The sequence below is a fragment of the Carya illinoinensis genome, chromosome 11 (genome assembly GCF_018687715.1).
Source record: "Carya illinoinensis cultivar Pawnee chromosome 11, C.illinoinensisPawnee_v1, whole genome shotgun sequence".
In the NCBI taxonomy this organism is placed as follows: domain Eukaryota; kingdom Viridiplantae; phylum Streptophyta; class Magnoliopsida; order Fagales; family Juglandaceae; genus Carya; species Carya illinoinensis.
The window spans coordinates 18,649,140-18,671,774 of NC_056762.1; the positions used below are offsets into that span (position 1 = coordinate 18,649,140).

General features: G+C 52.7%; 74 non-coding genes across 74 annotated transcripts; all 74 read left to right on the top strand.

Moving 5' to 3' along the window:
* Window positions 1-146: 146 nt before the first annotated feature.
* On the top strand, window positions 147-265 carry LOC122283981. Its single transcript, XR_006231361.1, has one exon. It is a non-coding gene; the product is annotated as a 5S ribosomal RNA (ribosomal RNA).
* Window positions 266-455: 190 nt separating this feature from the next.
* On the top strand, window positions 456-574 carry LOC122283982. The gene has a single exon (XR_006231362.1). It is a non-coding gene; the product is annotated as a 5S ribosomal RNA (ribosomal RNA).
* Window positions 575-762: 188 nt separating this feature from the next.
* On the top strand, window positions 763-881 carry LOC122287865. The gene has a single exon (XR_006235149.1). It is a non-coding gene; the product is annotated as a 5S ribosomal RNA (ribosomal RNA).
* A 178-nt stretch (window positions 882-1,059) lies between these two features.
* LOC122288279 lies at window positions 1,060-1,179 on the top strand. The gene has a single exon (XR_006235548.1). It is a non-coding gene; the product is annotated as a 5S ribosomal RNA (ribosomal RNA).
* A 189-nt stretch (window positions 1,180-1,368) lies between these two features.
* LOC122283983 lies at window positions 1,369-1,487 on the top strand. Its single transcript, XR_006231363.1, has one exon. It is a non-coding gene; the product is annotated as a 5S ribosomal RNA (ribosomal RNA).
* A 189-nt stretch (window positions 1,488-1,676) lies between these two features.
* Window positions 1,677-1,795, top strand: LOC122283984. Its single transcript, XR_006231364.1, has one exon. It is a non-coding gene; the product is annotated as a 5S ribosomal RNA (ribosomal RNA).
* Window positions 1,796-1,984: 189 nt separating this feature from the next.
* On the top strand, window positions 1,985-2,103 carry LOC122283987. Its single transcript, XR_006231366.1, has one exon. It is a non-coding gene; the product is annotated as a 5S ribosomal RNA (ribosomal RNA).
* Window positions 2,104-2,292: 189 nt separating this feature from the next.
* LOC122283988 lies at window positions 2,293-2,411 on the top strand. The gene has a single exon (XR_006231367.1). It is a non-coding gene; the product is annotated as a 5S ribosomal RNA (ribosomal RNA).
* Window positions 2,412-2,600: 189 nt separating this feature from the next.
* On the top strand, window positions 2,601-2,719 carry LOC122283989. The gene has a single exon (XR_006231368.1). It is a non-coding gene; the product is annotated as a 5S ribosomal RNA (ribosomal RNA).
* Window positions 2,720-2,908: 189 nt separating this feature from the next.
* On the top strand, window positions 2,909-3,028 carry LOC122283158. Its single transcript, XR_006230638.1, has one exon. It is a non-coding gene; the product is annotated as a 5S ribosomal RNA (ribosomal RNA).
* Window positions 3,029-3,205: 177 nt separating this feature from the next.
* On the top strand, window positions 3,206-3,324 carry LOC122287506. Its single transcript, XR_006234797.1, has one exon. It is a non-coding gene; the product is annotated as a 5S ribosomal RNA (ribosomal RNA).
* Window positions 3,325-3,513: 189 nt separating this feature from the next.
* On the top strand, window positions 3,514-3,632 carry LOC122287867. Its single transcript, XR_006235150.1, has one exon. It is a non-coding gene; the product is annotated as a 5S ribosomal RNA (ribosomal RNA).
* Window positions 3,633-3,810: 178 nt separating this feature from the next.
* LOC122283990 lies at window positions 3,811-3,929 on the top strand. Its single transcript, XR_006231369.1, has one exon. It is a non-coding gene; the product is annotated as a 5S ribosomal RNA (ribosomal RNA).
* Window positions 3,930-4,117: 188 nt separating this feature from the next.
* LOC122283991 lies at window positions 4,118-4,236 on the top strand. Its single transcript, XR_006231370.1, has one exon. It is a non-coding gene; the product is annotated as a 5S ribosomal RNA (ribosomal RNA).
* Window positions 4,237-4,425: 189 nt separating this feature from the next.
* Window positions 4,426-4,544, top strand: LOC122283992. The gene has a single exon (XR_006231371.1). It is a non-coding gene; the product is annotated as a 5S ribosomal RNA (ribosomal RNA).
* Window positions 4,545-4,733: 189 nt separating this feature from the next.
* LOC122287869 lies at window positions 4,734-4,852 on the top strand. The gene has a single exon (XR_006235152.1). It is a non-coding gene; the product is annotated as a 5S ribosomal RNA (ribosomal RNA).
* A 178-nt stretch (window positions 4,853-5,030) lies between these two features.
* LOC122283993 lies at window positions 5,031-5,149 on the top strand. The gene has a single exon (XR_006231372.1). It is a non-coding gene; the product is annotated as a 5S ribosomal RNA (ribosomal RNA).
* Window positions 5,150-5,338: 189 nt separating this feature from the next.
* On the top strand, window positions 5,339-5,457 carry LOC122287485. The gene has a single exon (XR_006234777.1). It is a non-coding gene; the product is annotated as a 5S ribosomal RNA (ribosomal RNA).
* A 189-nt stretch (window positions 5,458-5,646) lies between these two features.
* Window positions 5,647-5,765, top strand: LOC122287298. The gene has a single exon (XR_006234598.1). It is a non-coding gene; the product is annotated as a 5S ribosomal RNA (ribosomal RNA).
* Window positions 5,766-5,954: 189 nt separating this feature from the next.
* On the top strand, window positions 5,955-6,073 carry LOC122283994. The gene has a single exon (XR_006231373.1). It is a non-coding gene; the product is annotated as a 5S ribosomal RNA (ribosomal RNA).
* Window positions 6,074-6,262: 189 nt separating this feature from the next.
* On the top strand, window positions 6,263-6,381 carry LOC122283995. Its single transcript, XR_006231374.1, has one exon. It is a non-coding gene; the product is annotated as a 5S ribosomal RNA (ribosomal RNA).
* Window positions 6,382-6,559: 178 nt separating this feature from the next.
* Window positions 6,560-6,678, top strand: LOC122283996. The gene has a single exon (XR_006231375.1). It is a non-coding gene; the product is annotated as a 5S ribosomal RNA (ribosomal RNA).
* A 189-nt stretch (window positions 6,679-6,867) lies between these two features.
* Window positions 6,868-6,986, top strand: LOC122287767. The gene has a single exon (XR_006235054.1). It is a non-coding gene; the product is annotated as a 5S ribosomal RNA (ribosomal RNA).
* Window positions 6,987-7,175: 189 nt separating this feature from the next.
* On the top strand, window positions 7,176-7,294 carry LOC122283998. Its single transcript, XR_006231377.1, has one exon. It is a non-coding gene; the product is annotated as a 5S ribosomal RNA (ribosomal RNA).
* Window positions 7,295-7,483: 189 nt separating this feature from the next.
* Window positions 7,484-7,602, top strand: LOC122283999. The gene has a single exon (XR_006231378.1). It is a non-coding gene; the product is annotated as a 5S ribosomal RNA (ribosomal RNA).
* A 189-nt stretch (window positions 7,603-7,791) lies between these two features.
* Window positions 7,792-7,910, top strand: LOC122287486. The gene has a single exon (XR_006234778.1). It is a non-coding gene; the product is annotated as a 5S ribosomal RNA (ribosomal RNA).
* A 189-nt stretch (window positions 7,911-8,099) lies between these two features.
* On the top strand, window positions 8,100-8,218 carry LOC122284000. The gene has a single exon (XR_006231379.1). It is a non-coding gene; the product is annotated as a 5S ribosomal RNA (ribosomal RNA).
* A 189-nt stretch (window positions 8,219-8,407) lies between these two features.
* On the top strand, window positions 8,408-8,526 carry LOC122284002. Its single transcript, XR_006231380.1, has one exon. It is a non-coding gene; the product is annotated as a 5S ribosomal RNA (ribosomal RNA).
* A 178-nt stretch (window positions 8,527-8,704) lies between these two features.
* Window positions 8,705-8,823, top strand: LOC122287870. Its single transcript, XR_006235153.1, has one exon. It is a non-coding gene; the product is annotated as a 5S ribosomal RNA (ribosomal RNA).
* Window positions 8,824-9,001: 178 nt separating this feature from the next.
* On the top strand, window positions 9,002-9,120 carry LOC122284003. Its single transcript, XR_006231381.1, has one exon. It is a non-coding gene; the product is annotated as a 5S ribosomal RNA (ribosomal RNA).
* A 189-nt stretch (window positions 9,121-9,309) lies between these two features.
* LOC122284004 lies at window positions 9,310-9,428 on the top strand. Its single transcript, XR_006231382.1, has one exon. It is a non-coding gene; the product is annotated as a 5S ribosomal RNA (ribosomal RNA).
* A 189-nt stretch (window positions 9,429-9,617) lies between these two features.
* On the top strand, window positions 9,618-9,736 carry LOC122284005. The gene has a single exon (XR_006231383.1). It is a non-coding gene; the product is annotated as a 5S ribosomal RNA (ribosomal RNA).
* A 189-nt stretch (window positions 9,737-9,925) lies between these two features.
* LOC122284006 lies at window positions 9,926-10,044 on the top strand. The gene has a single exon (XR_006231384.1). It is a non-coding gene; the product is annotated as a 5S ribosomal RNA (ribosomal RNA).
* Window positions 10,045-10,222: 178 nt separating this feature from the next.
* LOC122287871 lies at window positions 10,223-10,341 on the top strand. Its single transcript, XR_006235154.1, has one exon. It is a non-coding gene; the product is annotated as a 5S ribosomal RNA (ribosomal RNA).
* A 178-nt stretch (window positions 10,342-10,519) lies between these two features.
* Window positions 10,520-10,638, top strand: LOC122284007. The gene has a single exon (XR_006231385.1). It is a non-coding gene; the product is annotated as a 5S ribosomal RNA (ribosomal RNA).
* A 189-nt stretch (window positions 10,639-10,827) lies between these two features.
* Window positions 10,828-10,946, top strand: LOC122287487. Its single transcript, XR_006234779.1, has one exon. It is a non-coding gene; the product is annotated as a 5S ribosomal RNA (ribosomal RNA).
* Window positions 10,947-11,135: 189 nt separating this feature from the next.
* Window positions 11,136-11,254, top strand: LOC122287299. The gene has a single exon (XR_006234599.1). It is a non-coding gene; the product is annotated as a 5S ribosomal RNA (ribosomal RNA).
* Window positions 11,255-11,443: 189 nt separating this feature from the next.
* Window positions 11,444-11,562, top strand: LOC122284008. The gene has a single exon (XR_006231386.1). It is a non-coding gene; the product is annotated as a 5S ribosomal RNA (ribosomal RNA).
* Window positions 11,563-11,751: 189 nt separating this feature from the next.
* Window positions 11,752-11,870, top strand: LOC122284010. Its single transcript, XR_006231388.1, has one exon. It is a non-coding gene; the product is annotated as a 5S ribosomal RNA (ribosomal RNA).
* A 178-nt stretch (window positions 11,871-12,048) lies between these two features.
* LOC122284011 lies at window positions 12,049-12,167 on the top strand. Its single transcript, XR_006231389.1, has one exon. It is a non-coding gene; the product is annotated as a 5S ribosomal RNA (ribosomal RNA).
* A 189-nt stretch (window positions 12,168-12,356) lies between these two features.
* On the top strand, window positions 12,357-12,475 carry LOC122287768. Its single transcript, XR_006235055.1, has one exon. It is a non-coding gene; the product is annotated as a 5S ribosomal RNA (ribosomal RNA).
* A 189-nt stretch (window positions 12,476-12,664) lies between these two features.
* LOC122284012 lies at window positions 12,665-12,783 on the top strand. The gene has a single exon (XR_006231390.1). It is a non-coding gene; the product is annotated as a 5S ribosomal RNA (ribosomal RNA).
* Window positions 12,784-12,972: 189 nt separating this feature from the next.
* On the top strand, window positions 12,973-13,091 carry LOC122284013. Its single transcript, XR_006231391.1, has one exon. It is a non-coding gene; the product is annotated as a 5S ribosomal RNA (ribosomal RNA).
* Window positions 13,092-13,280: 189 nt separating this feature from the next.
* LOC122284014 lies at window positions 13,281-13,399 on the top strand. The gene has a single exon (XR_006231392.1). It is a non-coding gene; the product is annotated as a 5S ribosomal RNA (ribosomal RNA).
* Window positions 13,400-13,588: 189 nt separating this feature from the next.
* Window positions 13,589-13,707, top strand: LOC122284015. The gene has a single exon (XR_006231393.1). It is a non-coding gene; the product is annotated as a 5S ribosomal RNA (ribosomal RNA).
* Window positions 13,708-13,896: 189 nt separating this feature from the next.
* Window positions 13,897-14,015, top strand: LOC122284016. The gene has a single exon (XR_006231394.1). It is a non-coding gene; the product is annotated as a 5S ribosomal RNA (ribosomal RNA).
* A 178-nt stretch (window positions 14,016-14,193) lies between these two features.
* LOC122287872 lies at window positions 14,194-14,312 on the top strand. The gene has a single exon (XR_006235155.1). It is a non-coding gene; the product is annotated as a 5S ribosomal RNA (ribosomal RNA).
* Window positions 14,313-14,490: 178 nt separating this feature from the next.
* Window positions 14,491-14,609, top strand: LOC122284018. Its single transcript, XR_006231395.1, has one exon. It is a non-coding gene; the product is annotated as a 5S ribosomal RNA (ribosomal RNA).
* Window positions 14,610-14,798: 189 nt separating this feature from the next.
* LOC122287488 lies at window positions 14,799-14,917 on the top strand. The gene has a single exon (XR_006234780.1). It is a non-coding gene; the product is annotated as a 5S ribosomal RNA (ribosomal RNA).
* A 189-nt stretch (window positions 14,918-15,106) lies between these two features.
* LOC122287300 lies at window positions 15,107-15,225 on the top strand. Its single transcript, XR_006234600.1, has one exon. It is a non-coding gene; the product is annotated as a 5S ribosomal RNA (ribosomal RNA).
* Window positions 15,226-15,414: 189 nt separating this feature from the next.
* On the top strand, window positions 15,415-15,533 carry LOC122284019. The gene has a single exon (XR_006231396.1). It is a non-coding gene; the product is annotated as a 5S ribosomal RNA (ribosomal RNA).
* A 189-nt stretch (window positions 15,534-15,722) lies between these two features.
* LOC122284315 lies at window positions 15,723-15,841 on the top strand. Its single transcript, XR_006231681.1, has one exon. It is a non-coding gene; the product is annotated as a 5S ribosomal RNA (ribosomal RNA).
* Window positions 15,842-16,019: 178 nt separating this feature from the next.
* Window positions 16,020-16,138, top strand: LOC122284020. The gene has a single exon (XR_006231397.1). It is a non-coding gene; the product is annotated as a 5S ribosomal RNA (ribosomal RNA).
* A 189-nt stretch (window positions 16,139-16,327) lies between these two features.
* On the top strand, window positions 16,328-16,446 carry LOC122287769. The gene has a single exon (XR_006235056.1). It is a non-coding gene; the product is annotated as a 5S ribosomal RNA (ribosomal RNA).
* Window positions 16,447-16,635: 189 nt separating this feature from the next.
* LOC122284022 lies at window positions 16,636-16,754 on the top strand. Its single transcript, XR_006231399.1, has one exon. It is a non-coding gene; the product is annotated as a 5S ribosomal RNA (ribosomal RNA).
* A 189-nt stretch (window positions 16,755-16,943) lies between these two features.
* On the top strand, window positions 16,944-17,062 carry LOC122284023. Its single transcript, XR_006231400.1, has one exon. It is a non-coding gene; the product is annotated as a 5S ribosomal RNA (ribosomal RNA).
* A 189-nt stretch (window positions 17,063-17,251) lies between these two features.
* LOC122284024 lies at window positions 17,252-17,370 on the top strand. Its single transcript, XR_006231401.1, has one exon. It is a non-coding gene; the product is annotated as a 5S ribosomal RNA (ribosomal RNA).
* A 189-nt stretch (window positions 17,371-17,559) lies between these two features.
* On the top strand, window positions 17,560-17,678 carry LOC122284025. The gene has a single exon (XR_006231402.1). It is a non-coding gene; the product is annotated as a 5S ribosomal RNA (ribosomal RNA).
* Window positions 17,679-17,856: 178 nt separating this feature from the next.
* On the top strand, window positions 17,857-17,975 carry LOC122284026. The gene has a single exon (XR_006231403.1). It is a non-coding gene; the product is annotated as a 5S ribosomal RNA (ribosomal RNA).
* A 189-nt stretch (window positions 17,976-18,164) lies between these two features.
* LOC122284027 lies at window positions 18,165-18,283 on the top strand. Its single transcript, XR_006231404.1, has one exon. It is a non-coding gene; the product is annotated as a 5S ribosomal RNA (ribosomal RNA).
* A 188-nt stretch (window positions 18,284-18,471) lies between these two features.
* Window positions 18,472-18,590, top strand: LOC122284028. Its single transcript, XR_006231405.1, has one exon. It is a non-coding gene; the product is annotated as a 5S ribosomal RNA (ribosomal RNA).
* Window positions 18,591-18,779: 189 nt separating this feature from the next.
* LOC122284029 lies at window positions 18,780-18,898 on the top strand. Its single transcript, XR_006231406.1, has one exon. It is a non-coding gene; the product is annotated as a 5S ribosomal RNA (ribosomal RNA).
* Window positions 18,899-19,087: 189 nt separating this feature from the next.
* On the top strand, window positions 19,088-19,206 carry LOC122284030. Its single transcript, XR_006231407.1, has one exon. It is a non-coding gene; the product is annotated as a 5S ribosomal RNA (ribosomal RNA).
* Window positions 19,207-19,395: 189 nt separating this feature from the next.
* On the top strand, window positions 19,396-19,514 carry LOC122284031. The gene has a single exon (XR_006231408.1). It is a non-coding gene; the product is annotated as a 5S ribosomal RNA (ribosomal RNA).
* A 178-nt stretch (window positions 19,515-19,692) lies between these two features.
* LOC122284034 lies at window positions 19,693-19,811 on the top strand. Its single transcript, XR_006231410.1, has one exon. It is a non-coding gene; the product is annotated as a 5S ribosomal RNA (ribosomal RNA).
* A 189-nt stretch (window positions 19,812-20,000) lies between these two features.
* LOC122284035 lies at window positions 20,001-20,119 on the top strand. Its single transcript, XR_006231411.1, has one exon. It is a non-coding gene; the product is annotated as a 5S ribosomal RNA (ribosomal RNA).
* Window positions 20,120-20,307: 188 nt separating this feature from the next.
* On the top strand, window positions 20,308-20,426 carry LOC122284036. Its single transcript, XR_006231412.1, has one exon. It is a non-coding gene; the product is annotated as a 5S ribosomal RNA (ribosomal RNA).
* Window positions 20,427-20,615: 189 nt separating this feature from the next.
* LOC122287873 lies at window positions 20,616-20,734 on the top strand. Its single transcript, XR_006235156.1, has one exon. It is a non-coding gene; the product is annotated as a 5S ribosomal RNA (ribosomal RNA).
* A 189-nt stretch (window positions 20,735-20,923) lies between these two features.
* LOC122287301 lies at window positions 20,924-21,042 on the top strand. The gene has a single exon (XR_006234601.1). It is a non-coding gene; the product is annotated as a 5S ribosomal RNA (ribosomal RNA).
* Window positions 21,043-21,231: 189 nt separating this feature from the next.
* On the top strand, window positions 21,232-21,350 carry LOC122284037. Its single transcript, XR_006231413.1, has one exon. It is a non-coding gene; the product is annotated as a 5S ribosomal RNA (ribosomal RNA).
* A 189-nt stretch (window positions 21,351-21,539) lies between these two features.
* LOC122283160 lies at window positions 21,540-21,658 on the top strand. Its single transcript, XR_006230640.1, has one exon. It is a non-coding gene; the product is annotated as a 5S ribosomal RNA (ribosomal RNA).
* Window positions 21,659-21,836: 178 nt separating this feature from the next.
* Window positions 21,837-21,955, top strand: LOC122284038. Its single transcript, XR_006231414.1, has one exon. It is a non-coding gene; the product is annotated as a 5S ribosomal RNA (ribosomal RNA).
* A 189-nt stretch (window positions 21,956-22,144) lies between these two features.
* LOC122287770 lies at window positions 22,145-22,263 on the top strand. The gene has a single exon (XR_006235057.1). It is a non-coding gene; the product is annotated as a 5S ribosomal RNA (ribosomal RNA).
* A 189-nt stretch (window positions 22,264-22,452) lies between these two features.
* Window positions 22,453-22,571, top strand: LOC122284039. Its single transcript, XR_006231415.1, has one exon. It is a non-coding gene; the product is annotated as a 5S ribosomal RNA (ribosomal RNA).
* The last annotated feature ends 64 nt before the right edge of the window (window positions 22,572-22,635 follow it).

Below are 22,635 nucleotides of genomic sequence, written 5' to 3' on the forward strand. Positions count from 1 at the left end.
TGGACCGGAACGACAACCGGGCAATGGATTCTTAGGAAAATCGCACCGACCCCATCGCTATCAATCAGATCGCCAGTTGGCATGGGATAGGCAGGGTGCGGCTAGGTCGTAATAGGATTATATTAGTTTTTCGCTGGTAGCATGATGGGTGCGATCATACCAGCACTAATGCACCGGATCCCATCAGAACTCCGCAGTTAAGCGTGCTTGGGCGAGAGTAGTACTAGGATGGGTGACCTCCTGGGAAGTCCTCGTGTTGCACCCCCCGTTTTTATTTTTACCGCATCTCTGGTCGGATGGACCGGAACGAGAACCAGGGAATGGATTTTTAGGAAAATCGCACCGACCCCATCGCGTAGCAATGGGTATCGATCAGATCGCCGGTTGGCATGGGATAGGCATGGTGCGGCTAGGTCGTAATAGGATTATATTAGTTTTTTCGCTGGTAGCATGATGGGTGCGATCATACCAGCACTAATGCACCGGATCCCATCAGAACTCCGCAGTTAAGCGTGCTTGGGCGAGAGTAGTACTAGGATGGGTGACCTCCTGGGAAGTCCTCGTGTTGCACCCCTCCTTTTTATTTTACCGCATCTCCGGTCGGATGGACCGGAACGACAACCGGGCAATGGATTCATAGGAAAATCGCACCGACCCCATCGCGTAGCAATGGGTATCGATCAGATCGCCGGTTGGCATGGGATAGGCATGGTGCGGCTAGGTCGTAATAGGATTATATTAGTTTTTCGCTGGTAGCATGATGGGTGCGATCCTACCAGCACTAATGCACCGGATCCCATCAGAACTCCGCAGTTAAGCGTGCTTGGGCGAGAGTAGTACTAGGATGGGTGACCTCCTGGGAAGTCCTCGTGTTGCACCCCCCCTTTTTATTTTTACCGCATCTCCGGTCGGATGGACCGGAACGACAACCGGGCAATGGATTCTTAGGAAAATCGCACCGACCCCATCGCTATCAATCAGATCGCCAGTTGGCATGGGATAGGCAGGGTGCGGCTAGGTCGTAATAGGATTATATTAGTTTTTCGCTGGTAGCATGATGGGTGCGATCATACCAGCACTAATGCACCGGATCCCCATCAGAACTCCGTAGTTAAGCGTGCTTGGGCGAGAGTAGTACTAGGATGGGTGACCTCCTGGGAAGTCCTCGTGTTGCACCCCCCCTTTTAATTTTTACCGCATCTCTGGTCGGATGGACCGGAACGAGAACCAGGGAATGGATTTTTAGGAAAATCGCACCGACCCCATCGCGTAGCAATGGGTATCGGTCAGATCGCCGGTTGGCATGAGATAGGCAGGGTGCGGCTAGGTCGTAATAGGATTATATTAGTTTTTCGCTGGTAGAATGATGGGTGCGATCATACCAGCACTAATGCACCGGATCCCATCAGAACTCCGCAGTTAAGCGTGCTTGGGCGAGAGTAGTACTAGGATGGGTGACCTCCTGGGAAGTCCTCGTGTTGCACCCCCCCTTTTTATTTTTACCGCATCTCCGGTCGGATGGACCGGAACGACAACCGGGCAATGGATTCTTAGGAAAATCGCACCGACCCCATCGCGTAGCGATGGGTATCGATCAGATCGCCGGTTGGCATGGGATAGGCATGGTGCGGCTAGGTCGTAATAGGATTATATTAGTTTTTCGCTGGTAGCATGACGGGTGCGATCATACCAGCACTAATGCACCGGATCCCATCAGAACTCCGCAGTTAAGCGTGCTTGGGCGAGAGTAGTACTAGGATGGGTGACCTCCTGGGAAGTCCTCGTGTTGCACCCCCCCTTTTTATTTTTACCCGCATCTCCGGTCGGATGGACCGGAACGACAACCGGGCAATGGATTCTTAGGAAAATCGCACCGACCCATCGCGTAGCAATGGGTATCGATCAGATCGCCGGATGGCATGGGATAGGCAGGGTGCGGCTAGGTCGTAATAGGATTATATTAGTTTTTCGCTGGTAGCATGATGGGTGCGATCATACCAGCACTAATGCACCGGATCCCATCAGAACTCCGCAGTTAAGCGTGCTTGGGCGAGAGTAGTACTAGGATGGGTGACCTCCTGGGAAGTCCTCGTGTTGCACCCCCCCTTTTAATTTTTACCGCATCTCTGGTCGGATGGACCGGAACGAGAACCAGGGAATGGATTTTTAGGAAAATCGCACCGACCCCATCGCGTAGCAATGGGTATCGGTCAGATCGCCGGTTGGCATGAGATAGGCAGGGTGCGGCTAGGTCGTAATAGGATTATATTAGTTTTTCGCTGGTAGCATGATGGGTGCGATCATACCAGCACTAATGCACCGGATCCCATCAGAACTCCGCAGTTAAGCGTGCTTGGGCGAGAGTAGTACTAGGATGGGTGACCTCCTGGGAAGTCCTCGTGTTGCACCCCCCCTTTTAATTTTTACCGCATCTCTGGTCGGATGGACCGGAACGAGAACCAGGGAATGGATTTTTAGGAAAATCGCACCGACCCCATCGCGTAGCAATGGGTATCGGTCAGATCGCCGGTTGGCATGAGATAGGCAGGGTGCGGCTAGGTCGTAATAGGATTATATTAGTTTTTCGCTGGTAGCATGATGGGTGCGATCATACCAGCACTAATGCACCGGATCCCATCAGAACTCCGCAGTTAAGCGTGCTTGGGCGAGAGTAGTACTAGGATGGGTGACCTCCTGGGAAGTCCTCGTGTTGCACCCCCCCTTTTAATTTTTACCGCATCTCTGGTCGGATGGACCGGAATGAGAACCAGGGAATGGATTTTTAGGAAAATCGCACCGACCCCATCGCGTAGCAATGGGTATCGGTCAGATCGCCGGTTGGCATGAGATAGGCAAGGTGCGGCTAGGTCGTAATAGGATTATATTAGTTTTTCGCTGGCAGCATGATGGGTGCGATCATACCAGCACTAATGCACCGGATCCCATCAGAACTCCGCAGTTAAGCGTGCTTGGGCGAGAGTAGTCACTAGGATGGGTGACCTCCTGGGAAGTCCTCGTGTTGCACCCCCCCTTTTTATTTTTACCGCATCTCCGGTCGGATGACCGGAACGACAACCGGGCAATGGATTCTTAGGAAAATCGCACCCGACCCCATCGCGTAGCAATGGGTATCGATCAGATCGCCGGTTGGCATGGTGCGGCTAGGTCGTAATAGGATATATTAGTTTTTCGCTGGTAGCATGATGGGTGCGATCATACCAGCACTAATGCACCGGATCCCATCAGAACTCCGCAGTTAAGCGTGCTTGGGCGAGAGTAGTACTAGGATGGGTGGCCTCCTGGGAAGTCCTCGTGTTGCACCCCTCCTTTTTATTTTTACCGCATCTCCGGTCGGATGGACCGGAACGACAACCGGGCAATGGATTCTTAGGAAAATCGCACCGACCCCATCGCGTAGCAATGGGTATCGATCAGATCGCCGGTTGGCATGGGATAGGCATGGTGCGGCTAGGTCGTAATAGGATTATATTAGTTTTTCGCTGGTAGCATGATGGGTGCGATCCTACCAGCACTAATGCACCGGATCCCATCAGAACTCCGCAGTTAAGCGTGCTTGGGCGAGAGTAGTACTAGGATGGGTGACCTCCTGGGAAGTCCTCGTGTTGCACCCCCCCTTTTTTTTTTTACCGCATCTCCGGTCGGATGGACCGGAACGACAACCGGGCAATGGATTCTTAGGAAAATCGCACCGACCCCATCGCTATCAATCAGATCGCCAGTTGGCATGGGATAGGCAGGGTGCGGCTAGGTCGTAATAGGATTATATTAGTTTTTCGCTGGTAGCATGATGGGTGCGATCATACCAGCACTAATGCACCGGATCCCATCAGAACTCCGCAGTTAAGCGTGCTTGGGCGAGAGTAGTACTAGGATGGGTGACCTCCTGGGAAGTCCTCGTGTTGCACCCCCCTTTTAATTTTTACCGCATCTCTGGTCGGATGGACCGGAACGAGAACCAGGGAATGGATTTTTAGGAAAATCGCACCGACCCCATCGCGTAGCAATGGGTATCGATCAGATCGCCGGTTGGCATGGGATAGGCAGGGTGCGGCTAGGTCGTAATAGGATTATATTAGTTTTTCGCTGGTAGCATGATGGGTGCGATCATACCAGCACTAATGCACCGGATCCCATCAGAACTCCGCAGTTAAGCGTGCTTGGGCGAGAGTAGTACTAGGATGGGTGACCTCCTGGGAAGTCCTCGTGTTGCACCCCCCCTTTTTATTTTTACCGCATCTCCGGTCGGATGGACCGGAACGACAACCGGGCAATGGATTCTTAGGAAAATCGCACCGACCCCATCGCGTAGCAATGGGTATCGATCAGATCGCCGGTTGGCATGGGATAGGCATGGTGCGGCTAGGTCGTAATAGGATTATATTAGTTTTTCGCTGGTAGCATGATGGGTGCGATCATACCAGCACTAATGCACCGGATCCCATCAGAACTCCGCAGTTAAGCGTGCTTGGGCGAGAGTAGTACTAGGATGGGTGACCTCCTGGGAAGTCCTCGTGTTGCACCCCTCCTTTTTATTTTTACCGCATCTCCGGTCGGATGGACCGGAACGACAACCGGGCAATGGATTCTTAGGAAAATCGCACCGACCCCATCGCGTAGCAATGGGTATCGATCAGATCGCCGGTTGGCATGGGATAGGCATGGTGCGGCTAGGTCGTAATAGGATTATATTAGTTTTTCGCTGGTAGCATGATGGGTGCGATCCTACCAGCACTAATGCACCGGATCCCATCAGAACTCCGCAGTTAAGCGTGCTTGGGCGAGAGTAGTACTAGGATGGGTGACCTCCTGGGAAGTCCTCGTGTTGCACCCCCCCTTTTTTTTTTTACCGCATCTCCGGTCGGATGGACCGGAACGACAACCGGGCAATGGATTCTTAGGAAAATCGCACCGACCCCATCGCTATCAATCAGATCGCCAGTTGGCATGGGATAGGCAGGGTGCGGCTAGGTCGTAATAGGATTATATTAGTTTTTCGCTGGTAGCATGATGGGTGCGATCATACCAGCACTAATGCACCGGATCCCATCAGAACTCCGCAGTTAAGCGTGCTTGGGCGAGAGTAGTACTAGGATGGGTGACCTCCTGGGAAGTCCTCGTGTTGCACCCCCCCTTTTAATTTTTACCGCATCTCTGGTCGGATGGACCGGAACGAGAACCAGGGAATGGATTTTTAGGAAAATCGCACCGACCCCATCGCGTAGCAATGGGTATCGGTCAGATCGCCGGTTGGCATGAGATAGGCAGGGTGCGGCTAGGTCGTAATAGGATTATATTAGTTTTTCGCTGGTAGCATGATGGGTGCGATCATACCAGCACTAATGCACCGGATCCCATCAGAACTCCGCAGTTAAGCGTGCTTGGGCGAGAGTAGTACTAGGATGGGTGACCTCCTAGGAAGTCCTCGTGTTGCACCCCCCCTTTTAATTTTTACCGCATCTCTGGTCGGATGGACCGGAACGAGAACCAGGGAATGGATTTTTAGGAAAATCGCACCGACCCCATCGCGTAGCCATGGGTATCGGTCAGATCGCCGGTTGGCATGAGATAGGCAGGGTGCGGCTAGGTCGTAATAGGATTATATTAGTTTTTCGCTGGTAGCATGATGGGTGCGATCATACCAGCACTAATGCGCCGGATCCCATCAGAACTCCGCAGTTAAGCGTGCTTGGGCGAGAGTAGTACTAGGATGGGTGACCTCCTGGGAAGTCCTCGTGTTGCACCCCCCCTTTTTATTTTTACCGCATCTCCGGTCGGATGGACCGGAACGACAACCGGGCAATGGATTCTTAGGAAAATCGCACCGACCCCATCGCGTAGCAATGGGTATCGATCAGATCGCCGGTTGGCATGGGATAGGCATGGTGCGGCTAGGTCGTAATAGGATTATATTAGTTTTTCGCTGGTAGCATGATGGGTGCGATCATACCAGCACTAATGCACCGGATCCCATCAGAACTCCGCAGTTAAGCGTGCTTGGGCGAGAGTAGTACTAGGATGGGTGACCTCCTGGGAAGTCCTCGTGTTGCACCCCCCCTTTTTATTTTTACCGCATCTCCGGTCGGATGGACCGGAACGACAACCGGGCAATGGATTCTTAGGAAAATCGCACCGACCCCATCGCGTAGCAATGGGTATCGATCAGATCGCCGGTTGGCATGGGATAGGCATGGTGCGGCTAGGTCGTAATAGGATTATATTAGTTTTTCGCTGGTAGCATGATGGGTGCGATCATACCAGCACTAATGCACCGGATCCCATCAGAACTCCGCAGTTAAGCGTGCTTGGGCGAGAGTAGTACTAGGATGGGTGACCTCCTGGGAAGTCCTCGTGTTGCACCCCCCCTTTTTATTTTTACCGCATCTCCGGTCGGATGGACCGGAACGACAACCGGGCAATGGATTCTTAGGAAAATCGCACCGACCCCATCGCTATCAATCAGATCGCCAGTTGGCATGGGATAGGCAGGGTGCGGCTAGGTCGTAATAGGATTATATTAGTTTTTCGCTGGTAGCATGATGGGTGCGATCATACCAGCACTAATGCACCGGATCCCATCAGAACTCCGCAGTTAAGCGTGCTTGGGCGAGAGTAGTACTAGGATGGGTGACCTCCTGGGAAGTCCTCGTGTTGCACCCCCCCTTTTTATTTTTACCGCATCTCCGGTCGGATGGACCGGAACGACAACCGGGCAATGGATTCTTAGGAAAATCGCACCGACCCCATCGCGTAGCAATGGGTATCGATCAGATCGCCGGTTGGCATGGGATAGGCATGGTGCGGCTAGGTCGTAATAGGATTATATTAGTTTTTCGCTGGTAGCATGATGGGTGCGATCATACCAGCACTAATGCACCGGATCCCATCAGAACTCCGCAGGTAAGCGTGCTTGGGCGAGAGTAGTACTAGGATGGGTGACCTCCTGGGAAGTCCTCGTGTTGCACCCCCCCTTTTAATTTTTACCGCATCTCTGGTCGGATGGACCGGAACGAGAACCAGGGAATGGATTTTTAGGAAAATCGCACCGACCCCATCGCGTAGCAATGGGTATCGGTCAGATCGCCGGTTGGCATGAGATAGGCAGGGTGCGGCTAGGTCGTAATAGGATTATATTAGTTTTTCGCTGGTAGAATGATGGGTGCGATCATACCAGCACTAATGCACCGGATCCCATCAGAACTCCGCAGTTAAGCGTGCTTGGGCGAGAGTAGTACTAGGATGGGTGACCTCCTGGGAAGTCCTCGTGTTGCACCCCCCCTTTTTATTTTTACCGCATCTCCGGTCGGATGGACCGGAACGACAACCGGGCAATGGATTCTTAGGAAAATCGCACCGACCCCATCGCGTAGCAATGGGTATCGATCAGATCGCCGGTTGGCATGGGATAGGCATGGTGCGGCTAGGTCGTAATAGGATTATATTAGTTTTTCGCTGGTAGCATGATGGGTGCGATCATACCAGCACTAATGCACCGGATCCCATCAGAACTCCGCAGTTAAGCGTGCTTGGGCGAGAGTAGTACTAGGATGGGTGACCTCCTGGGAAGTCCTCGTGTTGCACCCCCCCTTTTTATTTTTACCGCATCTCCGGTCGGATGGACCGGAACGACAACCGGGCAATGGATTCTTAGGAAAATCGCACCGACCCCATCGCGTAGCAATGGGTATCGATCAGATCGCCGGTTGGCATGGGATAGGCAGGGTGCGGCTAGGTCGTAATAGGATTATATTAGTTTTTCGCTGGTAGCATGATGGGTGCGATCATACCAGCACTAATGCACCGGATCCCATCAGAACTCCGCAGTTAAGCGTGCTTGGGCGAGAGTAGTACTAGGATGGGTGACCTCCTAGGAAGTCCTCGTGTTGCACCCCCCCTTTTAATTTTTACCGCATCTCAGGTCGGATGGACCGGAACGAGAACCAGGGAATGGATTTTTAGGAAAATCGCACCGACCCCATCGCGTAGCAATGGGTATCGGTCAGATCGCCGGTTGGCATGAGATAGGCAGGGTGCGGCTAGGTCGTAATAGGATTATATTAGTTTTTCGCTGGTAGCATGATGGGTGCGATCATACCAGCACTAATGCACCGGATCCCATCAGAACTCCGCAGTTAAGCGTGCTTGGGCGAGAGTAGTACTAGGATGGGTGACCTCCTGGGAAGTCCTCGTGTTGCACCCCCCCTTTTAATTTTTACCGCATCTCTGGTCGGATGGACCGGAACGAGAACCAGGGAATGGATTTTTAGGAAAATCGCACCGACCCCATCGCGTAGCGATGGGTATCGGTCAGATCGCCGGTTGGCATGAGATAGGCAGGGTGCGGCTAGGTCGTAATAGGATTATATTAGTTTTTCGCTGGTAGCATGATGGGTGCGATCATACCAGCACTAATGCACCGGATCCCATCAGAACTCCGCAGTTAAGCGTGCTTGGGCGAGAGTAGTACTAGGATGGGTGACCTCCTGGGAAGTCCTCGTGTTGCACCCCCCCTTTTTATTTTTACCGCATCTCCGGTCGGATGGACCGGAACGACAACCGGGCAATGGATTCTTAGGAAAATCGCACCGACCCCATCGCGTAGCAATGGGTATCGATCAGATCGCCGGTTGGCATGGTGCGGCTAGGTCGTAATAGGATTATATTAGTTTTTCGCTGGTAGCATGATGGGTGCGATCCTACCAGCACTAATGCACCGGATCCCATCAGAACTCCGCAGTTAAGCGTGCTTGGGCGAGAGTAGTACTAGGATGGGTGACCTCCTGGGAAGTCCTCGTGTTGCACCCCCCCTTTTTATTTTTACCGCATCTCCGGTCGGATGGACCGGAACGACAACCGGGCAATGGATTCTTAGGAAAATCGCACCGACCCCATCGCTATCAATCAGATCGCCAGTTGGCATGGGATAGGCAGGGTGCGGCTAGGTCGTAATAGGATTATATTAGTTTTTCGCTGGTAGCATGATGGGTGCGATCATACCAGCACTAATGCACCGGATCCCATCAGAACTCCGCAGTTAAGCGTGCTTGGGCGAGAGTAGTACTAGGATGGGTGACCTCCTGGGAAGTCCTCGTGTTGCACCCCCCCTTGTAATTTTTACCGCATCTCTGGTCGGATGGACCGGAACGAGAACCAGGGAATGGATTTTTAGGAAAATCGCACCGACCCCATCGCGTAGCAATGGGTATCGGTCAGATCGCCGGTTGGCATGAGATAGGCAGGGTGCGGCTAGGTCGTAATAGGATTATATTAGTTTTTCGCTGGTAGCATGATGGGTGCGATCATACCAGCACTAATGCACCGGATCCCATCAGAACTCCGCAGTTAAGCGTGCTTGGGCGAGAGTAGTACTAGGATGGGTGACCTCCTGGGAAGTCCTCGTGTTGCACCCCCCCTTTTAATTTTTACCGCATCTCTGGTCGGATGGACCGGAACGAGAACCAGGGAATGGATTTTTAGGAAAATCGCACCGACCCCATCGCGTAGCAATGGGTATCGGTCAGATCGCCGGTTGGCATGAGATAGGCAGGGTGCGGCTAGGTCGTAATAGGATTATATTAGTTTTTCGCTGGTAGCATGATGGGTGCGATCATACCAGCACTAATGCACCGGATCCCATCAGAACTCCGCAGTTAAGCGTGCTTGGGCGAGAGTAGTACTAGGATGGGTGACCTCCTGGGAAGTCCTCGTGTTGCACCCCCCCTTTTAATTTTTACCGCATCTCTGGTCGGATGGACCGGAATGAGAACCAGGGAATGGATTTTTAGGAAAATCGCACCGACCCCATCGCGTAGCAATGGGTATCGGTCAGATCGCCGGTTGGCATGAGATAGGCAGGGTGCGGCTAGGTCGTAATAGGATTATATTAGTTTTTCGCTGGTAGCATGATGGGTGCGATCATACCAGCACTAATGCACCGGATCCCATCAGAACTCCGCAGTTAAGCGTGCTTGGGCGAGAGTAGTACTAGGATGGGTGACCTCCTGGGAAGTCCTCGTGTTGCACCCCCCCTTTTTATTTTTACCGCATCTCCGGTCGGATGGACCGGAACGACAACCGGGCAATGGATTCTTAGGAAAATCGCACCGACCCCATCGCGTAGCAATGGGTATCGATCAGATCGCCGGTTGGCATGGTGCGGCTAGGTCGTAATAGGATTATATTAGTTTTTCGCTGGTAGCATGATGGGTGCGATCCTACCAGCACTAATGCACCGGATCCCATCAGAACTCCGCAGTTAAGCGTGCTTGGGCGAGAGTAGTACTAGGATGGGTGACCTCCTGGGAAGTCCTCGTGTTGCACCCCCCCTTTTTATTTTTACCGCATCTCCGGTCGGATGGACCGGAACGACAACCGGGCAATGGATTCTTAGGAAAATCGCACCGACCCCATCGCTATCAATCAGATCGCCAGTTGGCATGGGATAGGCAGGGTGCGGCTAGGTCGTAATAGGATTATATTAGTTTTTCGCTGGTAGCATGATGGGTGCGATCATACCAGCACTAATGCACCGGATCCCATCAGAACTCCGCAGTTAAGCGTGCTTGGGCGAGAGTAGTACTAGGATGGGTGACCTCCTGGGAAGTCCTCGTGTTGCACCCCCCCTTGTAATTTTTACCGCATCTCTGGTCGGATGGACCGGAACGAGAACCAGGGAATGGATTTTTAGGAAAATCGCACCGACCCCATCGCGTAGCAATGGGTATCGGTCAGATCGCCGGTTGGCATGAGATAGGCAGGGTGCGGCTAGGTCGTAATAGGATTATATTAGTTTTTCGCTGGTAGCATGATGGGTGCGATCATACCAGCACTAATGCACCGGATCCCATCAGAACTCCGCAGTTAAGCGTGCTTGGGCGAGAGTAGTACTAGGATGGGTGACCTCCTAGGAAGTCCTCGTGTTGCACCCCCCCTTTTAATTTTTACCGCATCTCTAGTCGGATGGACCGGAACGAGAACCAGGGAATAGATTTTTAGGAAAATCGCACCGACCCCATCGCGTAGCAATGGGTATCGGTCAGATCGCCGGTTGGCATGAGATAGGCAGGGTGCGGCTAGGTCGTAATAGGATTATATTAGTTTTTCGCTGGTAGCATGATGGGTGCGATCATACCAGCACTAATGCGCCGGATCCCATCAGAACTCCGCAGTTAAGCGTGCTTGGGCGAGAGTAGTACTAGGATGGGTGACCTCCTGGGAAGTCCTCGTGTTGCACCCCCCCTTTTTATTTTTACCGCATCTCCGGTCGGATGGACCGGAACGACAACCGGGCAATGGATTCTTAGGAAAATCGCACCGACCCCATCGCGTAGCAATGGGTATCGATCAGATCGCCGGTTGGCATGGGATAGGCATGGTGCGGCTAGGTCGTAATAGGATTATATTAGTTTTTCGCTGGTAGCATGATGGGTGCGATCATACCAGCACTAATGCACCGGATCCCATCAGAACTCCGCAGTTAAGCGTGCTTGGGCGAGAGTAGTACTAGGATGGGTGACCTCCTGGGAAGTCCTCGTGTTGCACCCCCCCTTTTTATTTTTACCGCATCTCCGGTCGGATGGACCGGAACGACAACCGGGCAATGGATTCTTAGGAAAATCGCACCGACCCCATCGCGTAGCAATGGGTATCGATCAGATCGCCGGTTGGCATGGGATAGGCATGGTGCGGCTAGGTCGTAATAGGATTATATTAGTTTTTCGCTGGTAGCATGATGGGTGCGATCATACCAGCACTAATGCACCGGATCCCATCAGAACTCCGCAGTTAAGCGTGCTTGGGCGAGAGTAGTACTAGGATGGGTGACCTCCTGGGAAGTCCTCGTGTTGCACCCCCCCTTTTTATTTTTACCGCATCTCCGGTCGGATGGACCGGAACGACAACCGGGCAATGGATTCTTAGGAAAATCGCACCGACCCCATCGCTATCAATCAGATCGCCAGTTGGCATGGGATAGGCAGGGTGCGGCTAGGTCGTAATAGGATTATATTAGTTTTTCGCTGGTAGCATGATGGGTGCGATCATACCAGCACTAATGCACCGGATCCCATCAGAACTCCGCAGTTAAGCGTGCTTGGGCGAGAGTAGTACTAGGATGGGTGACCTCCTGGGAAGTCCTCGTGTTGCACCCCCCCTTTTTATTTTTACCGCATCTCCGGTCGGATGGACCGGAACGACAACCGGGCAATGGATTCTTAGGAAAATCGCACCGACCCCATCGCGTAGCAATGGGTATCGATCAGATCGCCGGTTGGCATGGGATAGGCATGGTGCGGCTAGGTCGTAATAGGATTATATTAGTTTTTCGCTGGTAGCATGATGGGTGCGATCATACCAGCACTAATGCACCGGATCCCATCAGAACTCCGCAGGTAAGCGTGCTTGGGCGAGAGTAGTACTAGGATGGGTGACCTCCTGGGAAGTCCTCGTGTTGCACCCCCCCTTTTAATTTTTACCGCATCTCTGGTCGGATGGACCGGAACGAGAACCAGGGAATGGATTTTTAGGAAAATCGCACCGACCCCATCGCGTAGCAATGGGTATCGGTCAGATCGCCGGTTGGCATGAGATAGGCAGGGTGCGGCTAGGTCGTAATAGGATTATATTAGTTTTTCGCTGGTAGAATGATGGGTGCGATCATACCAGCACTAATGCACCGGATCCCATCAGAACTCCGCAGTTAAGCGTGCTTGGGCGAGAGTAGTACTAGGATGGGTGACCTCCTGGGAAGTCCTCGTGTTGCACCCCCCCTTTTTATTTTTACCGCATCTCCGGTCGGATGGACCGGAACGACAACCGGGCAATGGATTCTTAGGAAAATCGCACCGACCCCATCGCGTAGCAATGGGTATCGATCAGATCGCCGGTTGGCATGGGATAGGCATGGTGCGGCTAGGTCGTAATAGGATTATATTAGTTTTTCGCTGGTAGCATGATGGGTGCGATCATACCAGCACTAATGCACCGGATCCCATCAGAACTCCGCAGTTAAGCGTGCTTGGGCGAGAGTAGTACTAGGATGGGTGACCTCCTGGGAAGTCCTCGTGTTGCACCCCCCCTTTTTATTTTTACCGCATCTCCGGTCGGATGGACCGGAACGACAACCGGGCAATGGATTCTTAGGAAAATCGCACCGACCCCATCGCGTAGCAATGGGTATCGATCAGATCGCCGGTTGGCATGGGATAGGCAGGGTGCGGCTAGGTCGTAATAGGATTATATTAGTTTTTCGCTGGTAGCATGATGGGTGCGATCATACCAGCACTAATGCACCGGATCCCATCAGAACTCCGCAGTTAAGCGTGCTTGGGCGAGAGTAGTACTAGGATGGGTGACCTCCTGGGAAGTCCTCGTGTTGCACCCCCCCTTTTTATTTTTACCGCATCTCCGGTCGGATGGACCGGAACGACAACCGGGCAATGGATTCTTAGGAAAATCGCACCGACCCCATCGCGTAGCAATGGGTATCGATCAGATCGCCGGTTGGCATGGGATAGGCATGGTGCGGCTAGGTCGTAATAGGATTATATTAGTTTTTCGCTGGTAGCATGATGGGTGCGATCATACCAGCACTAATGCACCGGATCCCATCAGAACTCCGCAGTTAAGCGTGCTTGGGCGAGAGTAGTACTAGGATGGGTGACCTCCTGGGAAGTCCTCGTGTTGCACCCCCCCTTTTAATTTTTACCGCATCTCTGGTCGGATGGACCGGAATGAGAACCAGGGAATGGATTTTTAGGAAAATCGCACCGACCCCATCGCGTAGCAATGGGTATCGGTCAGATCGCCGGTTGGCATGAGATAGGCAGGGTGCGGCTAGGTCGTAATAGGATTATATTAGTTTTTCGCTGGTAGCATGATGGGTGCGATCATACCAGCACTAATGCACCGGATCCCATCAGAACTCCGCAGTTAAGCGTGCTTGGGCGAGAGTAGTACTAGGATGGGTGACCTCCTGGGAAGTCCTCGTGTTGCACCCCCCCTTTTTATTTTTACCGCATCTCCGGTCGGATGGACCGGAACGACAACCGGGCAATGGATTCTTAGGAAAATCGCACCGACCCCATCGCGTAGCAATGGGTATCGATCAGATCGCCGGTTGGCATGGTGCGGCTAGGTCGTAATAGGATTATATTAGTTTTTCGCTGGTAGCATGATGGGTGCGATCCTACCAGCACTAATGCACCGGATCCCATCAGAACTCCGCAGTTAAGCGTGCTTGGGCGAGAGTAGTACTAGGATGGGTGACCTCCTGGGAAGTCCTCGTGTTGCACCCCCCCTTTTTATTTTTACCGCATCTCCGGTCGGATGGACCGGAACGACAACCGGGCAATGGATTCTTAGGAAAATCGCACCGACCCCATCGCTATCAATCAGATCGCCAGTTGGCATGGGATAGGCAGGGTGCGGCTAGGTCGTAATAGGATTATATTAGTTTTTCGCTGGTAGCATGATGGGTGCGATCATACCAGCACTAATGCACCGGATCCCATCAGAACTCCGCAGTTAAGCGTGCTTGGGCGAGAGTAGTACTAGGATGGGTGACCTCCTGGGAAGTCCTCGTGTTGCACCCCCCCTTGTAATTTTTACCGCATCTCTGGTCGGATGGACCGGAACGAGAACCAGGGAATGGATTTTTAGGAAAATCGCACCGACCCCATCGCGTAGCAATGGGTATCGGTCAGATCGCCGGTTGGCATGAGATAGGCAGGGTGCGGCTAGGTCGTAATAGGATTATATTAGTTTTTCGCTGGTAGCATGATGGGTGCGATCATACCAGCACTAATGCACCGGATCCCATCAGAACTCCGCAGTTAAGCGTGCTTGGGCGAGAGTAGTACTAGGATGGGTGACCTCCTAGGAAGTCCTCGTGTTGCACCCCCCCTTTTAATTTTTACCGCATCTCTAGTCGGATGGACCGGAACGAGAACCAGGGAATGGATTTTTAGGAAAATCGCACCGACCCCATCGCGTAGCAATGGGTATCGGTCAGATCGCCGGTTGGCATGAGATAGGCAGGGTGCGGCTAGGTCGTAATAGGATTATATTAGTTTTTCGCTGGTAGCATGATGGGTGCGATCATACCAGCACTAATGCGCCGGATCCCATCAGAACTCCGCAGTTAAGCGTGCTTGGGCGAGAGTAGTACTAGGATGGGTGACCTCCTGGGAAGTCCTCGTGTTGCACCCCCCCTTTTTATTTTTACCGCATCTCCGGTCGGATGGACCGGAACGACAACCGGGCAATGGATTCTTAGGAAAATCGCACCGACCCCATCGCGTAGCAATGGGTATCGATCAGATCGCCGGTTGGCATGGGATAGGCATGGTGCGGCTAGGTCGTAATAGGATTATATTAGTTTTTCGCTGGTAGCATGATGGGTGCGATCATACCAGCACTAATGCACCGGATCCCATCAGAACTCCGCAGTTAAGCGTGCTTGGGCGAGAGTAGTACTAGGATGGGTGACCTCCTGGGAAGTCCTCGTGTTGCACCCCCCCTTTTTATTTTTACCGCATCTCCGGTCGGATGGACCGGAACGACAACCGGGCAATGGATTCTTAGGAAAATCGCACCGACCCCATCGCGTAGCAATGGGTATCGATCAGATCGCCGGTTGGCATGGGATAGGCATGGTGCGGCTAGGTCGTAATAGGATTATATTAGTTTTTCGCTGGTAGCATGATGGGTGCGATCATACCAGCACTAATGCACCGGATCCCATCAGAACTCCGCAGTTAAGAGTGCTTGGGCGAGAGTAGTACTAGGATGGGTGACCTCCTGGGAAGTCCTCGTGTTGCACCCCCCCTTTTTATTTTTACCGCATCTCCGGTCGGATGGACCGGAACGACAACCGGGCAATGGATTCTTAGGAAAATCGCACCGACCCCATCGCTATCAATCAGATCGCCAGTTGGCATGGGATAGGCAGGGTGCGGCTAGGTCGTAATAGGATTATATTAGTTTTTCGCTGGTAGCATGATGGGTGCGATCATACCAGCACTAATGCACCGGATCCCATCAGAACTCCGCAGTTAAGCGTGCTTGGGCGAGAGTAGTACTAGGATGGGTGACCTCCTGGGAAGTCCTCGTGTTGCACCCCCCCTTTTTATTTTTACCGCATCTCCGGTCGGATGGACCGGAACGACAACCGGGCAATGGATTCTTAGGAAAATCGCACCGACCCCATCGCGTAGCAATGGGTATCGATCAGATCGCCGGTTGGCATGGGATAGGCATGGTGCGGCTAGGTCGTAATAGGATTATATTAGTTTTTCGCTGGTAGCATGATGGGTGCGATCATACCAGCACTAATGCACCGGATCCCATCAGAACTCCGCAGGTAAGCGTGCTTGGGCGAGAGTAGTACTAGGATGGGTGACCTCCTGGGAAGTCCTCGTGTTGCACCCCCCCTTTTAATTTTTACCGCATCTCTGGTCGGATGGACCGGAACGAGAACCAGGGAATGGATTTTTAGGAAAATCGCACCGACCCCATCGCGTAGCAATGGGTATCGGTCAGATCGCCGGTTGGCATGAGATAGGCAGGGTGCGGCTAGGTCGTAATAGGATTATATTAGTTTTTCGCTGGTAGAATGATGGGTGCGATCATACCAGCACTAATGCACCGGATCCCATCAGAACTCCGCAGTTAAGCGTGCTTGGGCGAGAGTAGTACTAGGATGGGTGACCTCCTGGGAAGTCCTCGTGTTGCACCCCCCCTTTTTATTTTTACCGCATCTCCGGTCGGATGGACCGGAACGACAACCGGGCAATGGATTCTTAGGAAAATCGCACCGACCCCATCGCGTAGCAATGGGTATCGATCAGATCGCCGGTTGGCATGGGATAGGCATGGTGCGGCTAGGTCGTAATAGGATTATATTAGTTTTTCGCTGGTAGCATGATGGGTGCGATCATACCAGCACTAATGCACCGGATCCCATCAGAACTCCGCAGTTAAGCGTGCTTGGGCGAGAGTAGTACTAGGATGGGTGACCTCCTGGGAAGTCCTCGTGTTGCACCCCCCCTTTTTATTTTTACCGCATCTCCGGTCGGATGGACCGGAACGACAACCGGGCAATGGATTCTTAGGAAAATCGCACCGACCCCATCGCGTAGCAATGGGTATCGATCAGATCGCCGGTTGGCATGGGATAGGCAGGGTGCGGCTAGGTCGTAATAGGATTATATTAGTTTTTCGCTGGTAGCATGATGGGTGCGATCATACCAGCACTAATGCACCGGATCCCATCAGAACTCCGCAGTTAAGCGTGCTTGGGCGAGAGTAGTACTAGGATGGGTGACCTCCTGGGAAGTCCTCGTGTTGCACCCCCCCTTTTTATTTTTACCGCATCTCCGGTCGGATGGACCGGAACGACAACCGGGCAATGGATTCTTAGGAAAATCGCACCGACCCCATCGCGTAGCAATGGGTATCGATCAGATCGCCGGTTGGCATGGGATAGGCATGGTGCGGCTAGGTCGTAATAGGATTATATTAGTTTTTCGCTGGTAGCATGATGGGTGCGATCATACCAGCACTAATGCACCGGATCCCATCAGAACTCCGCAGTTAAGCGTGCTTGGGCGAGAGTAGTACTAGGATGGGTGACCTCCTGGGAAGTCCTCGTGTTGCACCCCCCCTTTTTATTTTTACCGCATCTCCGGTCGGATGGACCGGAACGACAACCGGGCAATGGATTCTTAGGAAAATCGCACCGACCCCATCGCTATCAATCAGATCGCCAGTTGGCATGGGATAGGCAGGGTGCGGCTAGGTCGTAATAGGATTATATTAGTTTTTCGCTGGTAGCATGATGGGTGCGATCATACCAGCACTAATGCACCGGATCCCATCAGAACTCCGCAGTTAAGCGTGCTTGGGCGAGAGTAGTACTAGGATGGGTGACCTCCTGGGAAGTCCTCGTGTTGCACCCCCCCTTTTAATTTTTACCGCATCTCTGGTCGGATGGACCGGAACGAGAACCAGGGAATGGATTTTTAGGAAAATCGCACCGACCCCATCGCGTAGCTATGGGTATCGGTCAGATCGCCGGTTGGCATGAGATAGGCAGGGTGCGGCTAGGTCGTAATAGGATTATATTAGTTTTTCGCTGGTAGCATGATGGGTGCGATCATACCAGCACTAATGCACCGGATCCCATCAGAACTCCGCAGTTAAGCGTGCTTGGGCGAGAGTAGTACTAGGATGGGTGACCTCCTGGGAAGTCCTCGTGTTGCACCCCCCTTTTTATTTTTACCGCATCTCCGGTCGGATGGACCGGAACGACAACCGGGCAATGGATTCTTAGGAAAATCGCACCGACCCCATCGCGTAGCAATGGGTATCGATCAGATCGCCGGTTGGCATGGGATAGGCAGGGTGCGGCTAGGTCGTAATAGGATTATATTAGTTTTTCGCTGGTAGCATGATGGGTGCGATCATACCAGCACTAATGCACCGGATCCCATCAGAACTCCGCAGTTAAGCGTGCTTGGGCGAGAGTAGTACTAGGATGGGTGACCTCCTGGGAAGTCCTCGTGTTGCACCCCCCCTTTTTATTTTTACCGCATCTCCGGTCGGATGGACCGGAACGACAACCGGGCAATGGATTCTTAGGAAAATCGCACCGACCCCATCGCGTAGCAATGGGTATCGATCAGATCGCCGGTTGGCATGGGATAGGCATGGTGCGGCTAGGTCGTAATAGGATTATATTAGTTTTTCGCTGGTAGCATGATGGGTGCGATCATACCAGCACTAATGCACCGGATCCCATCAGAACTCCGCAGTTAAGCGTGCTTGGGCGAGAGTAGTACTAGGATGGGTGACCTCCTGGGAAGTCCTCGTGTTGCACCCCCCCTTTTTATTTTTACCGCATCTCCGGTCGGATGGACCGGAACGACAACCGGGCAATGGATTCTTAGGAAAATCGCACCGACCCCATCGCGTAGCAATGGGTATCGATCAGATCGCCGGTTGGCATGGGATAGGCAGGGTGCGGCTAGGTCGTAATAGGATTATATTAGTTTTTCGCTGGTAGCATGATGGGTGCGATCATACCAGCACTAATGCACCGGATCCCATCAGAACTCCGCAGTTAAGCGTGCTTGGGCGAGAGTAGTACTAGGATGGGTGACCTCCTGGGAAGTCCTCGTGTTGCACCCCCCCTTTTTATTTTTACCGCATCTCCGGTCGGATGGACCGGAACGACAACCGGGCAATGGATTCTTAGGAAAATCGCACCGACCCCATCGCGTAGCAATGGGTATCGATCAGATCGCCGGTTGGCATGGGATAGGCATGGTGCGGCTAGGTCGTAATAGGATTATATTAGTTTTTCGCTGGTAGCATGATGGGTGCGATCATACCAGCACTAATGCACCGGATCCCATCAGAACTCCGCAGTTAAGCGTGCTTGGGCGAGAGTAGTACTAGGATGGGTGACCTCCTGGGAAGTCCTCGTGTTGCACCCCCCCTTTTTATTTTTACCGCATCTCCGGTCGGATGGACCGGAACGACAACCGGGCAATGGATTCTTAGGAAAATCGCACCGACCCCATCGCTATCAATCAGATCGCCAGTTGGCATGGGATAGGCAGGGTGCGGCTAGGTCGTAATAGGATTATATTAGTTTTTCGCTGGTAGCATGATGGGTGCGATCATACCAGCACTAATGCACCGGATCCCATCAGAACTCCGCAGTTAAGCGTGCTTGGGCGAGAGTAGTACTAGGATGGGTGACCTCCTGGGAAGTCCTCGTGTTGCACCCCCCCTTTTAATTTTTACCGCATCTCTGGTCGGATGGACCGGAACGAGAACCAGGGAATGGATTTTTAGGAAAATCGCACCGACCCCATCGCGTAGCTATGGGTATCGGTCAGATCGCCGGTTGGCATGAGATAGGCAGGGTGCGGCTAGGTCGTAATAGGATTATATTAGTTTTTCGCTGGTAGCATGATGGGTGCGATCATACCAGCACTAATGCACCGGATCCCATCAGAACTCCGCAGTTAAGCGTGCTTGGGCGAGAGTAGTACTAGGATGGGTGACCTCCTGGGAAGTCCTCGTGTTGCACCCCCCTTTTTATTTTTACCGCATCTCCGGTCGGATGGACCGGAACGACAACCGGGCAATGGATTCTTAGGAAAATCGCACCGACCCCATCGCGTAGCAATGGGTATCGATCAGATCGCCGGTTGGCATGGGATAGGCAGGGTGCGGCTAGGTCGTAATAGGATTATATTAGTTTTTCGCTGGTAGCATGATGGGTGCGATCATACCAGCACTAATGCACCGGATCCCATCAGAACTCCGCAGTTAAGCGTGCTTGGGCGAGAGTAGTACTAGGATGGGTGACCTCCTGGGAAGTCCTCGTGTTGCACCCCTCCTTTTTATTTTTACCGCATCTCCGGTCGGATGGACCGGAACGACAACCGGGCAATGGATTCTTAGGAAAATCGCACCGACCCCATCGCGTAGCAATGGGTATCGATCAGATCGCCGGTTGGCATGGGATAGGCATGGTGCGGCTAGGTCGTAATAGGATTATATTAGTTTTTCGCTGGTAGCATGATGGGTGCGATCCTACCAGCACTAATGCACCGGATCCCATCAGAACTCCGCAGTTAAGCGTGCTTGGGCGAGAGTAGTACTAGGATGGGTGACCTCCTGGGAAGTCCTCGTGTTGCACCCCCCCTTTTAATTTTTACCGCATCTCTGGTCGGATGGACCGGAACGAGAACCAGGGAATGGATTTTTAGGAAAATCGCACCGACCCCATCGCGTAGCCATGGGTATCGGTCAGATCGCCGGTTGGCATGAGATAGGCAGGGTGCGGCTAGGTCGTAATAGGATTATATTAGTTTTTCGCTGGTAGCATGATGGGTGCGATCATACCAGCACTAATGCGCCGGATCCCATCAGAACTCCGCAGTTAAGCGTGCTTGGGCGAGAGTAGTACTAGGATGGGTGACCTCCTGGGAAGTCCTCGTGTTGCACCCCCCCTTTTTATTTTTACCGCATCTCCGGTCGGATGGACCGGAACGACAACCGGGCAATGGATTCTTAGGAAAATCGCACCGACCCCATCGCGTAGCAATGGGTATCGATCAGATCGCCGGTTGGCATGGGATAGGCATGGTGCGGCTAGGTCGTAATAGGATTATATTAGTTTTTCGCTGGTAGCATGATGGGTGCGATCATACCAGCACTAATGCACCGGATCCCATCAGAACTCCGCAGTTAAGCGTGCTTGGGCGAGAGTAGTACTAGGATGGGTGACCTCCTGGGAAGTCCTCGTGTTGCACCCCCCCTTTTTATTTTTACCGCATCTCCGGTCGGATGGACCGGAACGACAACCGGGCAATGGATTCTTAGGAAAATCGCACCGACCCCATCGCGTAGCTATGGGTATCGATCAGATCGCCGGTTGGCATGGGATAGGCATGGTGCGGCTAGGTCGTAATAGGATTATATTAGTTTTTCGCTGGTAGCATGATGGGTGCGATCATACCAGCACTAATGCACCGGATCCCTTCAGAACTCCGCAGTTAAGCGTGCTTGGGCGAGAGTAGTACTAGGATGGGTGACGTCCTGGGAAGTCCTCGTGTTGCACCCCCCCTTTTTATTTTTACCGCATCTCCGGTCGGATGGACCGGAACGACAACCGGGCAATGGATTCTTAGGAAAATCGCACCGACCCCATCGCTATCAATCAGATCGCCAGTTGGCATGGGATAGGCAGGGTGCGGCTAGGTCGTAATAGGATTATATTAGTTTTTCGCTGGTAGCATGATGGGTGCGATCATACCAGCACTAATGCACCGGATCCCATCAGAACTCCGCAGTTAAGCGTGCTTGGGCGAGAGTAGTACTAGGATGGGTGACCTCCTGGGAAGTCCTCGTGTTGCACCCCCCCTTTTTATTTTTACCGCATCTCCGGTCGGATGGACCGGAACGACAACCGGGCAATGGATTCTTAGGAAAATCGCACCGACCCCATCGCGTAGCAATGGGTATCGATCAGATCGCCGGTTGGCATGGGATAGGCATGGTGCGGCTAGGTCGTAATAGGATTATATTAGTTTTTCGCTGGTAGCATGATGGGTGCGATCATACCAGCACTAATGCACCGGATCCCATCAGAACTCCGCAGGTAAGCGTGCTTGGGCGAGAGTAGTACTAGGATGGGTGACCTCCTGGGAAGTCCTCGTGTTGCACCCCCCCTTTTAATTTTTACCGCATCTCTGGTCGGATGGACCGGAACGAGAACCAGGGAATGGATTTTTAGGAAAATCGCACCGACCCCATCGCGTAGCAATGGGTATCGGTCAGATCGCCGGTTGGCATGAGATAGGCAGGGTGCGGCTAGGTCGTAATAGGATTATATTAGTTTTTCGCTGGTAGAATGATGGGTGCGATCATACCAGCACTAATGCACCGGATCCCATCAGAACTCCGCAGTTAAGCGTGCTTGGGCGAGAGTAGTACTAGGATGGGTGACCTCCTGGGAAGTCCTCGTGTTGCACCCCCCCTTTTTATTTTTACCGCATCTCCGGTCGGATGGACCGGAACGACAACCGGGCAATGGATTCT